The sequence below is a fragment of the Salmo salar genome, chromosome ssa01 (assembly GCF_905237065.1).
Source record: "Salmo salar chromosome ssa01, Ssal_v3.1, whole genome shotgun sequence".
Classification (NCBI taxonomy): domain Eukaryota; kingdom Metazoa; phylum Chordata; class Actinopteri; order Salmoniformes; family Salmonidae; genus Salmo; species Salmo salar.
The window spans coordinates 93667938-93685715 of NC_059442.1; the positions used below are offsets into that span (position 1 = coordinate 93667938).

Consider the following 17778-nt stretch of genomic DNA (forward strand, 5'->3'; position numbering starts at 1 on the left):
AAGATGAATGTTCAAGTAGAGATACTGGGGTGCAAAGGAGAAAGACAAATAAATAAATACAGTATGGGTTGAGGTAGTTGGATGGGCTATTTACAGATGGGCTATGTACAGGTGCAGTGATCTGTGAGCTGCTCTGACAGCTGGTGCTTAAAGCTAGTGAGGGAGATATGAGGCTCCAGCTTCAGTGATTTTTGCTGTTCATTCCAGTCATTGGCAGCAGAGAACTGGAAGGAAAGGCGGCCAAATGAGGAATTGGCTTTGGGGGTGACCAGTGAGATATACCTGCTGGAGCGCGTGCTATGGGTGGGTGCTGCTATGGTGACAAGTGAGCTGAGATTAAGCGGGGCTTTACCTAGCAGAGAGTTGTAGTTGACCTGGAGCCAGTGGGTTTGGCGGCGAGTATGAAGCAAGGGCCAGCCAATGAGAGCGTATAGGTCGCAGTGGTGGGTACTATATGGGGATTTGGTGACAAAACGGACGGCACTGTAATAGACTGTATCCAATTCGTTGAGGAGAGTGTTGGAGGCTATTTTGTAAATGACATCGCCAAAGTCGAGGATCGGTAGGATGGTCAATTTTATGAGGGTATGTTTGGCAGCATGAGTGAAGGATACTTTGTTGCGAAATAGGAAGCCGATTCTAGATTTAATTTTGGATTGGAGATGCCTTATTTGAGTCTGGAAGGCGAGTTTACAGTCTAACCAGACACCTAGGTATTTGTAGTTGTCCACATATTCTAATGGGTCAGCGTGCTAGGATCAAGATAGTGTGCTACTCTGTGTCTTCTAGTCTTTCCTGACCTGCTCTTGGCTCACCTATAGCCCTCCTTTAAGGAAGGCTGTCCAGCGGGTTGCAGGTTAATACTATCTACTGTAGTTTAACTACAGTGGTTCTTAGGGGGCGGGGTCTCAAGGTCAACACATTCTGTTTACACAGTGTAACTACTATAGTCTGGTTAAACCAGGACTGAGCGCTACCCGGCCTCACCATAATGGTAAGCGCAGCGTTCAATCTGGTTCAACCAGACTAGGGTTACTATTGTCCCAAACAGGGAGGTTTAGATTTAGAACTGAATGAATGCCATTATATTGCTTCACTCCCGGCACATCTTGGCCTCCCCTCAGCAGCATCAATTAACAAGGAGCTAGGTTTAAAAAGGCCACCGCTGCTGCATGCTTCAGCCTCCCGTCCTGACGACCTGACCTCACTGTCTATAAATATGAAACATGAAATACATGAAAAGGATTCAGCCAATCAGCCCCCTATGAAATACCTCACGAGAATAGAGTTCTGTTCTGAACGTCCTCTGGAAAAGCACTGCCTCACCGCCGCTCTGTGCACTCCTAATAGGCCTCAACCTAGAACGTGAGTGGAACGTTATAGGGGCCTATGTATATTTAGAAATATATATATATATATATATATATATATATATATATATATATATATATATAAATACTCCAGCCCTGTGCACCACACCACGAGGGTCTGTTGTAAACTACTACAAACTAGGAATGTCTGAGGTGTGCAAACAGACTCCCAATCACTTAGAGCAGGGGTGTTAAACTCATTCCACAGAGGGCCGAGCGTCTGCGGTTTTGTTTTTTTCCTTTTAATTAAGACCCAGACAACCACGTTAGGGAAGTTCCTTACTAATTAGTGACCTTAATTCATCAATCAAGTACAAGTGTGGAGCAAAAACCCACAGACACTCGGCTCTCCTTGAATTGAGTTTTACATGTTACTAGAGCATTCATTTTAAAGGGGTTAACTTGTTTTAGAGTGGGAACAGAAGAGGTCATATAGAACAGAAGAGGTCATATAGAACAGATGAGGTCATGTTGAACAGATGAGATCATGTAGAACAGATGAGGTCATGTAGAACAGATGAGGTAATGTAGTACAGATATAGAACAGATTAGGTCACATAGAACAGATGTAGAACAGATGAGGTCATATAGAACAGATGGGGTCATATACAACAGATATCGAACAGATGAGGTCATATAGAACAGATGAGGTCATATAGAACAGATGAGGTCATATAGTACAGATATAGTATATATATATATTTATATATAGATATATATAAACCCCTACAACTCATCCAGAACGCCGCAGCCCGTCTGGTGTTCAACCTTCCCAAGTTCTCTCACGTCACCCCGCTCCTCCGCTCTCTCCACTGGCTTCCAGTTGAAGCTCGCATCCGCTACAAGACCATGGTGATTGCCTACGGAGCTGTGAAGGGAACGGCACCTCCATACCTTCAGGCTCTGATCAGGCCCTACACCCAAACAAGGGCACTGCGTTCATCCACCACTGGCCTGCTGGCCCCCCTACCTCTGAGGAAGCACAGTTCCCGCTCAGCCCAGTCAAAACTGTTCGCTGCTCTGGCACCCCAATGGTGGAACAAGCTCCCTCACGACGCCAGGACAGCGGAGTCAATCACCACCTTCCGGAGACATCTGAAACCCCACCTCTTTAAGGAATACCTAGGATAGGATAAAGTAATCCTTCTAACCCCCCCCCTAAAAGATTTAGATGCACTATTGTAAAGTGGTTGTTCCACTGGATATCATAAGGTGAATGCACCATTTTGTAAGTCGCTCTGGATAAGAGCGTCTGCTAAATGACTTAAATGTAAATGTAAATATAGAACAGATGAGGTCATATAGAACAGATGAGGTCATGTAGAACAGATGAGGTCATATGGAACAGATGAGGTCATATAGAACAGATGAGGTCATATAGAACAGATGATGTGGTGTCAGTGTGGTGTCAGGAAAATAACCTCACACTCAATGTCAACAAAACAAAACAAAACAAAGGAGATAATTGTGGACTTCAGGAAACAGCAGAGGGAGCAGTCCCCTATCTACATTGATGGGACAGTAGTGGAGAGGATGTAGAGTTTTAAGTTCCTCGGCATACACATCATGGACAAACTGAAATGGTCCACCCACACAGACAGCGTGATGAAGAAGGCGCAGCAGCGCCTCTTCAACCTCAGGAGGCTGAAGAAATTTTTACAGATGCACAATCGAGAGCATCCTGTCGGGCTGTATCACCGCCTGGTACAGCAGCTGCTCCGCCCATAACCGGAAGGCTCTCCAGAGGGTAGTGAGGTCTGCACAACGCATCACCGGGTGCAAACTACCTGCCCTCCAGGACACCTACACCACCCGATGTCACAGGAAGGCCAAAAAGATCAAGGACAACAACCACCCGAGTCACTGCCTGTTCACCCCGCTATCATTCAGAAGGCGAGGTCAGTACAGGTGCATCAAAGCGGGGACCGAGAGACTGAAAAACAGCTTCTATCTCAAGGCCATCAGACTGTTAAACAGCCATCACTAACATTGAGTGGCTGCTGCCATACTGACTCAACTCCAGCCACTTTAATAATGGAAATATTGATGTAATCAATTTATCACTAGCCACTATATACACTGCTAAAAAAAATAAAGGGAACACTTAAACAACACAATGTAACTCCAAGTCAATCACACTTCTGTGAAATAAACTGTCCACTTAGGAAGCAACACTGACTGACAATAAATTTCACATGCTGTTGTGCAAATGGAATAGACAACAGGTGGAAATTATAGGCAATTAGCAAGACACCCCCAATAAAGGAGTGGTTCTGCAGGTGGGGACCACAGACCACTTCTCAGTTCCTATGCTTCCTGGCTGATGTTTTGGTCACTTTTGAATGCTGGCGGTGCTTTCACTCTAGTGGTAGCATGAGACGGAGTCTACAACCCACACAAGTGGCTCAGGTAGTGCAGCTCATCCAGGATGGCACATCAATGCGAGCTGTGGCAAGAAGGTTTGCTGTGTCTGTCAGCGTAGTGTCCAGAGCATGGAGGCGCTACCAGGAGACAGGCCAGTACATCAGGAGACGTGGAGGAGGTCGTAGGAGGGCAACAACCCAGCAGCAGGACCGCTACCTCCGCCTTTGTGCAAGGAGGAGCAGGAGGAGCGCTGCCAGAGCCCTGCAAAATGACCTCCAGCAGGCCACAAATGTGCATGTGTCTGCTCAAACGGTCAGAAACAGACTCCATGAGGGTGGTATGAGGGCCCGACGTCCACAGGTGGGAGTTGTGCTTACAGCCCAACACGGTGCAGGACGTTTGGCATTTGCCAGAGAACACCAAGATTGGCAAATTCGCCACTGGCACCCTGTGCTCTTCACAGATGAAAGCAGGTTCACAATGAGCACATGTGACAGATGTGACAGAGTCTGGAGACGCCGTGGAGAATGTTCTGCTGCCTGCAACATCCTCCAGCATGACCGGTTTGGCGGTGGGTCAGTCATGGTGTGGGGTGGCATTTCTTTGGGGGGCCGCACAGCCCTCCATGTGCTCGCCAGAGATAGCCTGACTGCCATTAGGTACCGAGATGAGATCCTCAGACCCCTTGTGAGACCATATGCTGGTGCGGTTGGCCCTGGGTTCCTCCTAATGCAAGACAATGCTAGACCTCATGTGGCTGGAGTGTGTCAGCAGTTCCTGCAAGAGGAAGGCATTGATGCTATGGACTGGCCCGCCCGTTCCCCAGACCTGAATCCAATTGAGCACATCTGGGACATCATGTCTCGCTCCATCCACCAACGCCACGTTGCACCACAGACTGTCGAGGAGCTGGCGGATGCTTTAGTCCAGGTCTGGGAGGAGATCCCTCAGGAGACCATCCGCCACCTCATCAGGAGCATGCCCAGGCGTTGTAGGGAGGTCATCCAGGCACGTGGAGGCCACACACCCTACTGAGCCTCATTTTGACTTGTTTTATGGACATTACATAAAAGTTGGATCAGCCTGTAGTGTCGTTTTCCACTTTAATTTTGAGTGTGACTTCAAATCCAGACCTCCATGGGTTGATAAATTGGATTTCCATTGATTATTTTTGTGTGATTTTGTTGTCAGCACATTCAACTATGTAAAGAAAAAAGTATTTAATAAGATTATTTATTTCATTCAGATCTAGGATGTGTTGTTTAAGTGTTCCCTTTTTTTTGAGCAGTATATTATATAATGTTTACCTACCCTACATTACTCATCTCATATGTATATACTGTACGCTATACCATCTACTGCATCTTGCCATCTTGATGTAATTAAATGTGTCATGTCCTGACCATAGTAAGTTGTTATTTTCTATGGTAGAGTATGTCAGGGCGAGACAGGGGGTGTTTGTCTATGTTTTGTATTTCTATGTTCAGATTCTAGTTTTGTATTTCTATGTTGGTTTTGTTTGGTATGATCTCCAATTAGAGGCAGCTGGTTGTCGTTGTCTCTAATTGGAGGTCATATTTAAGCTGATGTTTTTCCCACCCGTTTTTGTGGGTGATTATCGTTTGAGTAGTGTTTACAGTGCCTTGCGAAAGTATTCGGGCCCCTTGAACTTTTCGACCTTTTGCCACATTTCAGGCTTCAAACATAAAGATATAAAACTGTAATTTTTTGTGAAGAATCAACAACAAGTGGGACACAATCATGAAGTGGAACGAAATTTATTGGATATTTCAAACTTTTTTAACAAATAAAAAACTGAAAAATTGGGCCTGCAAAATTATTCAGCCCCCTTAAGTTAACCTGTTAGGGCTAGGGGGCAGCATTTGCACGTCTGGATAAAAAAATGTACCCGATTTAATCTGGTTACTAATCCTACCCAGTAACTAGAATATGCATAAACTTATTATATATGGATAGAAAACACTCTAAAGTTTCTAAAACTGTTTGAATGGTGTCTGTGAGTATAACAGAACTCATTTGGCAGGCAAAACCCTGAGACATTTTCTGACAGGAAGTGGATACCTGATGTGTTGTATTACCTTTAAACCTATCCCATTGAAAAACACAGGGGCTGAGAAATATTTTGGCACTTCCTATTGCTTCCACTAGATGTCACCAGCCTTTACAAAGTGTTTTGAGTCTTCTGGAGGGAGATCTGACCGAACAAGAGCCATGGAACGATGATGTCCCATTAGACACCTGGCGCGAGTTCATGTTGGGTACCCTCGTTCCAATACGTTATAAAAGAGTATGCATTCGTCCACCTTGAATATTATTCATGTTCTGGTTAAAAAAGGCCCTAATGATTTATGCTATACAACGTTTGACATGTTTGAACGAACGTAAATATATTTTTTCCCCTCGTTCATGACGAGAAGTCCGGCTGGCTTAGATCATGTGCTAACAAGACGGAGATTTTTGGACATAAATGATGAGCTTTTTTGAACAAAACTACATTCGTTATGGACCTGTGATACCTGGAAGTGACATCTGATGAAGAGAATCAAAGGTAATGGATTATTTACATAGTATTTTCGATTTTAGATCTCCCCAACATGACGTCTAGTCTGTATCGCAACGCGTATTTTTCTGGGCGCAGTGCTCAGATTATTGCAAAGTGTGATTTCCCAGTAAGGTTATTTTTAAATCTGGCAAGTTGATTGCGTTCAAGAGATGTAAATCTATAATTCTTTAAATGACAATATAATATTTTACCAATGTTTTCTAATTTTAATTATTTAATTTGTGACGCTGACTTGACTGCCGGTTATTGGAGGGAAACGATTTCCTCAACATCAATGCCATAGTAAAACGCTGTTTTTGGATATAAATATGAACTTGATAGAACTAAAAATGCATGCATTGTCTAACATAATGTCCTAGGAGTGTCATCTGATGGAGATTGTAAAAGGTTAGTGCATCATTTTAGCTGGTTTTATGGTTTTGGTGACCCTGTCTTTGACTTGACAAAACATTACACACAACTCTTGTAAATGTACTGTCCTAACATACTCTAAATTTATGCTTTCGCCGTAAAACCTTTTTGAAATCGTAAAACGTGGTTAGATTAAGGAGATGTTTATCTTTCAAAGGGTGTAAAATAGTTGTATGTTTGAAAAATTTGAATTTTGACATTTATTTGGATTCAAATTTGCCGCTCTTGAAATGCACCTGCTGTTGATGGAGTGCACCACGGGTGGCACGCTAGCGTCCCACCTAGCCCATAGAGGTTAATACTTTGTAGCGCCACCTTTTGCTGCGATTACAGCTGTAAGTCGCTTGGGGTATGTCTCTATCAGTTTTGCACATCGAGAGACTGAAATTTTTGCCCATTCCTCCTTGCAAAACAGCTCGAGCTCAGTGAGGTTGGATGGAGAGCGTTTGTGAACAGCAGTTTTCAGTTCTTTCCACAGATTCTCGATTGGATTCAGGTCTGGACTTTGACTTGGCCATTCTAACACCTGGATATGTTTATTTGTGAACCATTCCATTGTAGATTTTGCTTTATGTTTTGTATCATTGTCTTGTTGGAAGACAAATCACCGTCCCAGTCTCAGGTCTTTTGCAGACTCCATCAGGTTTTCTTCCAGAATGGTCCTGTATTTGGCTCCATCCATCTTCCCATCAATTTTAACCATCTTCCCTGCCCCTGCTGAAGAAAAGCAGGCCCAAACCATGATGCTGCCACCACCATGTTTGACAGTGGGGATGTTGTGTTCAGGGTGATGAGCTGTGTTGCTTTTACGCCAAACATAACGTTTTGCATTGTTGCCAAAAAGTTCAATTTTGGTTTCATCTGACCAGAGCACCTTCTTTCACATGTTTGGTGTGTCTCCCAGGTGGCTAGTGGCAAACTTTAAATTACACTTTTTATGGATATCTTTAAGAAATGGCTTTCTTCTTGCCACTCTTCCATAAAGGCCAGATTTGTGCAGTATACGACTGATTGTTGTCCTATGGACAGAGTCTCCCACCTCAGCTGTAGATCTCTGCAGTTCATCCAGAGTGATCATAGGCCTCTTGGCTGCATCTCTGATCAGTCTTCTCCTTGTATGAGCTGAAGGTTTAGAGGGACGGCCGGGTCTTCGTAGATTTGCAGTGGTCTGATACTCCTTCCATTTCAATATTATCGCTTGCACAGTGCTCCTTTGGATGTTTAAAGCTTGGGAAATCTTTTTGTATCCAAATCCGGCTTTAAACTTCTCCACAACAGTATCTCGGACCTGCCTGGTGTGTTCCTTGTTCTTCATGATGCTCTCTGCGCTTTAAACGGACCTCTGAGACTATCACTGAGCAGGTGCATTTATACGGAGACTTGATTACACACAGGTGGATTCTATTTATCATCATTCGTCATTTAGGTCAACATTGGATCATTCAAAGATCCTCACTGAACTTCTGGAGAGAGTTTGCTGCACTGAAAGTAAAGGGGCTGAATAATTTTGCACTGACAATTTTTCAGTTTTTTATTTGTTAAAAAAGTTTGAAATATCCAATAAATTTTGTTCCACTTCATAATTGTGTCCCACTTGTTGTTGATTCTTCACAAGAAATTACAGTTTTATGTCTTTATGTTTGAAGCCTGAAATGTGGCAAAAGGTCGAAAAGTTCAAGGGGGCCGAATACTTTCGCAAGGCACTGTATTTCTCTCTGCGTCACGGTTTGTTGTTTTGTGTATTCAAGAGTTTAGTGTTTGCATTTTGTTTCACGATAATAAATAATGTGGAACTACGAACACGCTGCATTTTGGTCCGATCCTTTGAACAGCCGTGACAGAATCACCCAGCAAAAAAGGACCAAGCAGCGTGGTAAGAAGTATCTGGAGGAATGGACTTGGGAGGAGATTTTGGATGGTAAAGGACCCTGGAGGCAGCCTGGGGAGTATCGTCGCCCGAGGGAGGAAGACGAAGCAGCAAAAAGGGAGTGACGATACTACGAGGCTTTATATGCACTGAGAGGCAAGGCTGAGAGGCAGCACACGGGGAGTTTGGCGACGTCAGGGAGGAGACCTGATCTAACTTCCCGTGCTTATCGGAGAGAGCCGTGGAGTGAACCGGAGCCTGTCAAGGAGTCAAGCACGGAGCTCGACGCAAGATTCCGGAGAGAGGTACTTGCATCGAGAGCACTGCTTAGCGGGCGTGCTGAAGAGAGAGTGGATGAACAAGCAATGGGTTATGGTGTGATGCGCACTATATCGGCCATACGCACTCACAGCCCGGTGCAGTCGGTGCAAGCTCCTCACCGGGGTAGGGCGAAGATGGTCATTCAGCCAGGAAGGAGTAGGCCTGCTCAGCATGCCTGGTCTCCAGTTCGCCTCCATAGTCCGGTACATCCTGTGCCTCCTTCCCCCACTCGCCCTGAGGTGCGTGTTACCAGTCTGGCGCCACCTAGGCAAGTTCCACGCATCAGACTTCCAGTCCGCATGCCAAGTCCAGAGTGTCCTGTTCCTGCTCCCCGCACTTGCCCTGAGGTGCGTGTTACCAGTCTGGCGCCACCTAGGCCAGTCCCACGCATCAGATCTCCAGTGCGCATGCCCAGTCCGGAGTGTCCTGTTCCTGCTCCCTGCACTCGTACTGAGGTGGCGGTTACCAGTCTGGCGCCACCCATGCCAGTACCACGCATCAGGATTCCAGTGCACATTCCCAGTCCAGAGCTTCCGGCGACAGTTCCCCGTCCAGAGCTTCCGGCAACAGTTCCCCACCCAGAGCTTCCGGCGACAGTTCCCCGTCCAGAGCTTCCGGCGACAGTTCCCCGTCCAGAGCTTCCGGCGACACTTCTCAGTCCAGAGCTTCCGGCGACAGTTCCCCGTCCAGAGCTTCCGGCGACAGTTCCCCTTCCAGAGCTTCCGGTGATGTTTTTCAGTCCGGAACATACTGAGACGGCCTACAGTCCGGAACCTACTGAGACGGCCTACAGTCCGGAACCTACTGAGACGGACTACAGTCCGGCACCTACTGAGACGGCCTACAGTCCGGAACCTACTGAGACGGCCTACAGTCCGGAACCTACTGAGACGGCCTACAGTCCGGAACCTACTGAGACGGCCTACAGTCCGGAACCTACTGTGACGGCCTACAGTCCGGATCCTACTGAGACTGATCTTAGCCCGGAAACTCCAGCGATGCTCCCTAGTCTGGAGCCTCCAGCGACGCTCCTCAGTCCGGAGCCTCCAGCAACGCTCATCAGTCCGGAGCCTCCAGCGACGCCTCCCAGTCCGGAGCCTCCAGCGACGCCTCCCAGTCCGGAGCCTCCAGCGACGCCTCCCAGTCCGGAGCCTCCAGCGACGCCTCCCAGTCCGGAGCCTCCAGCGACGCCTCCCAGTCCGGAGCCTCCAGCGACGCCTCCCAGTCCGGAGCCTCCAGCGACGCTCCGCAGTCCGGAGCCTCCAGCGACGCTCCGCAGTCCGGAGCCTCCAGCGACGCTCCGCAGTCCGGAGCCTCCAGCGGCGGTCCGCAGCCTGCAGCCCGGATCCTCCAGCGGCGTTCTGTAGGCCAGAACCTCCATCGGTGGTCTGCAGCACAGAGCTTCTTGTAATGATTTACAGTCCGATTTGTCCCACCTGTTTTTGTGGGTGATTATCTTTTGAGTAGTGTTTATTTCTCTCTGCATCACGGTTTGCTGTTTTGTGTATTCAAGTATTTAGTGTTTGCATTTTGTTTCACGGTAATAAAATATGTGGAACTACGAACACGCTGCATTTTGGTCCGATCCTTTGAACAGCCGTGACAAAATGCATCACTAGCCACTTTAAACAATGCCGCTTTATATGTTTTCATACCCTACATTACTCATCTCATATGTATATACTGTACTCTAAACCATCTACTGCATCTTGAATATGCCGTTCAGCCATCACTCATTTACATATTTTTATGTACATATTCATATTCATTCCTTTACACTTGTGTGTATAAGGTAGTTGTTGTGAAATTGTTAGGTTATATTACTTGTTAGATATTACTGCATGGTCGGAACTAGAAGCACAAGCATTTCGCTACACTTGCATTAACACCTGCTAACCATGTGTATGTGACAAATAAATTGGATTGGATGTACTATAGAACAGATGTAGAACAGATCAGGTTATATAGAACAGATGAGGTCATATAGAAGAGATGGGGTCATATACAACAGATACAGAACAGATGTTGTCATATAGAACAGATAAAGAACAGATGAGGTCATATAGAACAGATAAGGTCATATAGACAGATGAGGTCATATAGGACAAGTCCATAAGTCCAAATGAAAAATTAAAACACATTCTTGGGCTCAACATCAGCAAATCATTTGATTTGATTTGATGTCATATAGTACAGATATAGAACAGATGAGGTCATATAGAACAGATGTAGAACAGATCAGGTTATATAGAACAGATGAGGTTATATAGAACAGATGGGGTCATATACAACAGATATAGAACAGATGAGGTCATATAGAACAGATAAAGAACAGATGAGGTCATATAGAACAGATATAGAACAGATAAGGTCATATAGGACAAGTCCATAAGTCCAAATGAAAAATTAAGCCACATTCTTGAGCTCAACATCAACAATCACAACACTGTCTGTATCCCCATGTGGACCATCTCAGTAATATTATCTCTCTGTCTCTTAGGTTCAGTACCAGTTTTTGCAGTACTGGGACTATGAGAATGAAACTAGACACGTAAACCGATTTAGTATCCAGATAAATCCTGAAATAGAATCATAACACAACGTGCTGGAGGGAACCAGGGAGGCCTGAGCGGTGTGTGCAGGAGAGAGCCAGGGAGGCCTGAGCGGGTGTGGTGGAGGGAGCCAGGGAGGCCTGAGCAGGGCTTGGTGGAGGGAGCCAGGGAGGCCTGAGTGGGTCGTGGTGGAGGGAGCCAGGGAGGCCTGAGAGGGGCGTGGTGGAGGGAGCCAGGGAGGCCCGAGCGGGGCGTGGTGGAGGGAGCCAGGGAGGCCTGAGCGGGTGTGGTGGAGGGAGCCAGGGAGGCCTGAGCAGGGCTTGGTGGAGGGAGCCAGGGAGGCCTGAGTGGGTCGTGGTGGAGGGAGCCAGGGAGGCCTGAGAGGGGCGTGGTGGAGGGAGCCAGGGAGGCCCGAGCGGGGCGTGGTGGAGGGAGCCAGGGAGGCCTGAGCAGGGTGTGGTGGAGGGAGCCAGGGAGGCCTGAGCAGGGTGTGGTGGAGGAAGCCAGGGAGGCCTGAGCAGGGTGTGGTGGAGGGAGCCAGGGAGACCTGAGAGGGGCGGGGTGGAGGGAGCCAGGGAGACTTGAGCGGGGTGTGGTGGAGGGAGCCAGGGAGGCCTAAGTGGTGTGTGCTGGAGAGAGCCAGGGAAGCCTGAGCTGGGCGTGGTGGAGGGAGCCAGGGAGGCCTGAGCTGGGCGTGGTGGAGGGAGCCAGGGAGGCCTGAGCTGGACGTGGTGGAGGGAGCCAGGGAGGCCTTACTGGATTTGTTTCACTGGGCCCTGCCAGTACCTGATGAGTCTGAGACCTGATACTTGGCATCGTGTGGCATTTGGAGAGAGGAGAGATGGACCAGCACGGATCTTAAACCAGCACTCTTGGGTGACGGCAGTCACGGCACGCAGGGGCTTGGATTTCAGAGTTCCGTTGGTCTGCCAGTGCGTGTGACAGTGTGAGAGTAACCTGGGGTGACTGGGACTACACAAACACATTGGGGAAAGGAGTTGGACAGTCTCACATGCACACAAAACACTGTCTCAGATTAAGCCTTGCCAAACCCTTCACCCCTCCATCCTACACCCCAAAACATGTCACACGCTTATCAGGTAAGAATAGACTGGGGTAGAATCAGGATGTCTGATTCATTATCTAAACACTGTTGAGCTCCATTGAAAACACACTCAGGTCTGTTGTCTCTCTGACTGCTATGTTTTCACTCCTCTCTCCGTTGTGTAGCTTCAAACTGGTGTTTCCTGCTTGGCTATATGAATGGCTGACTATCAGAGCTTCCTCAGACCAACGCCTACATATCAATTGGCCTGGACCCTCCCACTGCCACCATTGTAAGGAAATCAATCTACTCTCATGAATTGTGCATGGGGCTGCCTTTAAAGAGTGCTGTCACACCTGGAGGGAGAACAGGAAGTGAGCTGGTAAATCTGATGACACTATCAGAGCTCCCCTGCCAAGCAGATGGTGTGGCCCTGCAGGGGAAGTAAGAGGACCTCTCTGGGCTCATCTGAGGATATAAGCTGTGTCTTAAATGACACCCTATTCCCTATGTACACAGCAAAATCAACACAGTGTTAAATGTAACACTGTTACAGGTACTATAAAGGTCCACACTTTTCAGTGTTAAGCTTTAACTGCAGTGGGCTAAATCACGGTCACAGAGTGATTCTTGGTGGTCTTACACAAATCTTTTTTGAAACAAAAGTGTACACCTCACGCACATGGTTATGGGCTTACAAAAAAGATGACACCATTGTCATATATATAGAGTTGAAATGTATTAAATTTTGAGTTTGCATCCTGGTATTACACTTTATATACATCACAGAAGACTGAAATATAACAAATATAACAACCTTTGACGTAGAAAATATTGTTTATTTAACTAGGCAAGTCAGGTAAGAACAAATTCTTATTTACAATGACGGCCTACCGGAGAACAGTGGGTTAACTGCCTTGTTCAGGGGCAGAACGACAGATTTTTACCTTGTCAGCTCAGGGATTTGATCTAGCAACCTTTCGGTTACTGGCCTAACACTCTAACCACTAGGCTACTTGCCACCCCACTATTGTATAAGAGCATCAGAAACAACTTACTCATATGAAGAAAGATACTGTATCCTGTACTATACTGTAAGAGCCTTAGTCTGACTTTGTTCTGTAAACAGAGGGACAATCATTTCCCTTGGGTATATTTTCTCAGTAAGCTGTAACCATCAGGGATGGTCTGCCCACTAGCAACAGCCCAGCTATATTGTGAAATGACCTTGATTTGATAAGTGGGTGATGGTATTTGGTGACCACAGTCCTCTGGTATGGTTATGTTTTAACTGCTGGTCTACTGCAGAGGGTTTTGTGAGAACTTATTATTAAGAGACATACAAGGAATGTTGTAAATCTTGTCTCTGTGGTCTCCATTGTCTATCAGGTCGGTTACAAACACAATATCCATATTTCCCATGTCTCTTCATGATGCTAAACACAAGAGAGACATCTGTGTTATGTGAGACACTATGGCACGTGTATGTCTGTGTGACTTCATGGCAGTTCATGTGTGGTTGCATCTTAGTGTTTTTGCCTCCAGTGATGTTGGTGTCTTTTGGAGGGCCTGGAGGAAAAAGCCTTGGAGGCTAAAAGTTGGTGGTTCTACTATATTACACAGCGGGACATAACAGGGTGCTCGGCTCTACATCAGATCAGAGGAAGTACGGAGCAGAGCAGGCAGACAGCAGACAGACAGACAGCAGACAGACAGCAGCGTATGTTTTTGTGACAGTTTCAACACATACATTAAACAAAAGTATAAGTGTTATTGATTTATTTTTAAATACATTTCACATACATGCCACTTTTCCATACAAATCAAATCAAACTTTATTTGTCACATGTGCCGAATATAACAAGTGTAGCCGTTACTGTGAAATGCTTACTTACAAGCCCTTAACCAACAATGCAGTTCAAGAAAGAGTTAAGAAAATATTTACCAAATAAACTAAAGTAAAAAAATAATAAGGTACACAATAAAATAACAATAGTGAGGCTATATACAGGGGGTACCGGTACTAAGTCAATGTGCTGGGGTACAGGTTAGTCGAGGTAATTTGTACTTGTAGGTAGGGGTAAAGTGACTATGCATAGATAATAAACAGTGAGTAGCAGCAGTGTAAAAACAAAGTCCATGGCCATTTGATTAATTGTTCAGCAGTCTTATGGCTTGAGGGTTGAAGCTGTTATTAAGGAGCCTTTTGGACATAGACTTGACGCTCTGGTACCACTTGCCGTGCAGTAGCAGAGAGAACAGTCTATGACTTGGGTGACAGGAGTTGTTGGCAATTTTTTGGGGCTTTCCTCTGACACCGCCTAGTAATACCATACAGTCTTACATGACAAAAATATATTCCAACAAACACGCCACACACCGTATGGTGTTTGTTTATACTGTATGGTCCACAGTCCGCTTCATATACGTCACACCATTTTTCCCATCTTACCAGAGAGACTGGTAGTATTATGACTTGAGATGTTAGACTAAAGTGGTACATTTAATTGTATTCTATAACTGCCTTAAAGATGTCCTTACTTCCATGTATTGTGTGTCTGGTGCAGGCCTTAGGATACCTCTCCCTAACCCCACTGTTAAATCTTTCATTGCCCCTTTAATATGACAGAAATGGTTTGTGTTATTGGGTGGTGGCCCAGGGAAGATAGGATAATCAACTCCAGGTCTTGGCACCTGCCTGGTCTCTAGGACGTGCAAATCATTATCCTCCTACTTCCTTCCTTCCTCCTCAGGAAGAGGACATCACTCACACCCAAATCTTTCCCCATTCATTTGAAGTCAGTCAGCCAGACACTGAGGTAGATCTGACTGTTAGAGATGGTTTAAGGGAGAAGAAGACAGAGAGAGGTAATAGCCACCAGGCACATCAACAGACACCTTTTCTTTTGATAAATTAATTGTGAACATATTACTGCCACACCAGCGGTCATGACTGCAGTCAAATTCCACGTGACTCTTTAGTCACGGTATCTATGCTTCTCCAAGCTCTGATGCTGATGATGGTCATTAGTAGCCTACCAAATATTCTAACTGCCTGGTAATCAGCTCTCTATTGTCCCTCTAATCACTCTGACATCAATGCAAATGTATTCAAAAATCTATTTACACACTTCATGAGAGCCCATGAACCCATGAGCACAACATTTCTGTAGGCTACGCAATTGTGTGAGAAAACAACAGAGTTTTGATGGCCTCTATTAAAAAGAGGAGGATCCCATCAGGTTTCTATAGGCTAGGCCTACTATATTTATTTCTCAACTGTCTTAATATTACGTTTTTTTCGGTCGCTAGGACCCATTTCTCAAGACTTAGATCACTTTTTCAAAACTCTTCACACAGTTCTCCTAACCAAATTTCAGCTTGGCACAGCAGTTAATTTCACATCCAAAATGCACTAAAACTACCAAAACACTTCATACATGTCTCAAATCAACTCATTCTTCCATAACACTAGCAAAGGTTGTCACCCAACAAGCACACTTTGTCACTCATAAAACAATGACCTAAAAAACACTACCAACAGGTAGCATTACACAATGTTTTCTTTTGTAAATTGTCTTTACAAAAACAAGAATGACACCTCTCTACTGTTTAGAGTTCGCTGCAGTATATGTTACAGGAATAAATCAGACATGATGCAAAATGCTTTATATTGTTTTATGACATTTTTTTGGCATTGAGTGATTCCAAAATACAATAATTTGTATATACACCATCTACCGATACAGATACAGTAGCAATGCTAGTCAACCCTGTGTATTGCATTTGGCCACAGGTTCTCATCCACATCACATCTTGTGTCATATTGTGCAATACACCTATGAAATAATCTTTTGGCATGCCTGGTTCATCCCTGGCAATCTTCTTCCTCTGTCAGCCACTTCTCTATCTCTGGCTGGGTCCATGTTTACATTACAGTACAGCATTATTCCTAAGATGTCCCCTTTTGTCTAGATGGTAATGAAATTGAAAGACTAACACCTGGTTAGGTGTTCAGCTGCAATGGGAATCAGCTGTGGTTGGTCTAATTGTTTTGACAGTATTTCATTTTTGGATTTGGAATATATTTCAATACGTTATTACTGTAGAAATGTAGCAAATTGCTGTCTTATTCATTTTGGGTTTTGTTAGATTTTGAACTCAAGTTTAACAGTTTTGACAAGAGTATGTAAACATGTTTGGTGGTGGTTGTGTCTGAGTGAGAAACGACTTCATGAAATTTGAAAGATGTAGTCATTGAATGCATTTTATGCCAAAGCAATGACAAATGTTCCAAAGTTTAGCCCACATAGACTGCTGTTGTGCTCACTGTGTGAAGAGTTTTGAAAAAGTGACCTAAGTATTGAGAAATGGGTCCTAGCAATTGTAAAAAAAATTAAGCACATCGCTTCTCTTTACAACAGGAGTATAGCCTGCCTGACTGGCATGAAAATGAACCATGGGAAAAACGTCCTCCATTCGCAATTTAAGTGCATAGATGAAATGCATTTTTTTCTATGCCCCTGTTCCAAGATAGGTGCATGATAATGGTCCATTCTAAATCCAAACTAATATCACATATATATTATTTAGTATATGTAAAGACAACATTAAATTAAGAATAGTCTGGTGGGTGACAATATTAGCCTATCACTTGTGAAAGATGTATTATCACTTGTGAATGATACCCAGAGTGTGCAGTAAGGCAAGAAACAGCGCATGCCTTTTTTGAGCTATTTATTTTTTTCAAATCATAGTTACACACCTTATGTAGTCTAGACCATAGGCCTATACAGTGCATTCGTAAAGTATTCAGACCCCTTGACTTATTCTGCTACGTGGAGTAGAACAGGGGAACCTAAGAGCAGACTCAGACGAAGAGACTGGGATGAAGTAACCAAGGTATTTATTGAAACACAGAGGGGAGATGGAGTGCAGGTCAGGGGAAGCTCGGGCAGGTTGCTGGAAACCAGGTGCGGAGGCTGAGGCTGGGCCGGGAGGGGTTTCGACAGGGTAAGCAGGTTCTGAGGGGAATCCAAGGGAGTAGTAGAGTGGGGAATCCAGGACAGAGTAGCAGGATGACGAGACGTGGGACAGGAGACAGGGACCAGAGTCAGAGCGGGCAGAGATTACGATATGGCAGCGTGGAAGTGTCAGGGCTGAGTATTTGTAGAGGTCTTGATTATCGAACAGATTGCAGCTGTTGGGGATCTGCTCTGACTCCAGCACACCTGTCTCCTCCCACACAATCTCACACACACAGA

The 17778-nt window shown here is 45.3% G+C and overlaps 1 pseudogene; it reads right to left on the reverse strand.

Annotated features, from left to right (window-relative positions):
- The window catches only part of LOC106610474 (tektin-3-like), a 31687-nt pseudogene extending 18882 nt beyond the window's left edge, over positions 1–12805 (reverse strand).
- Positions 12806–17778: the final 4973 nt, after the last annotated feature.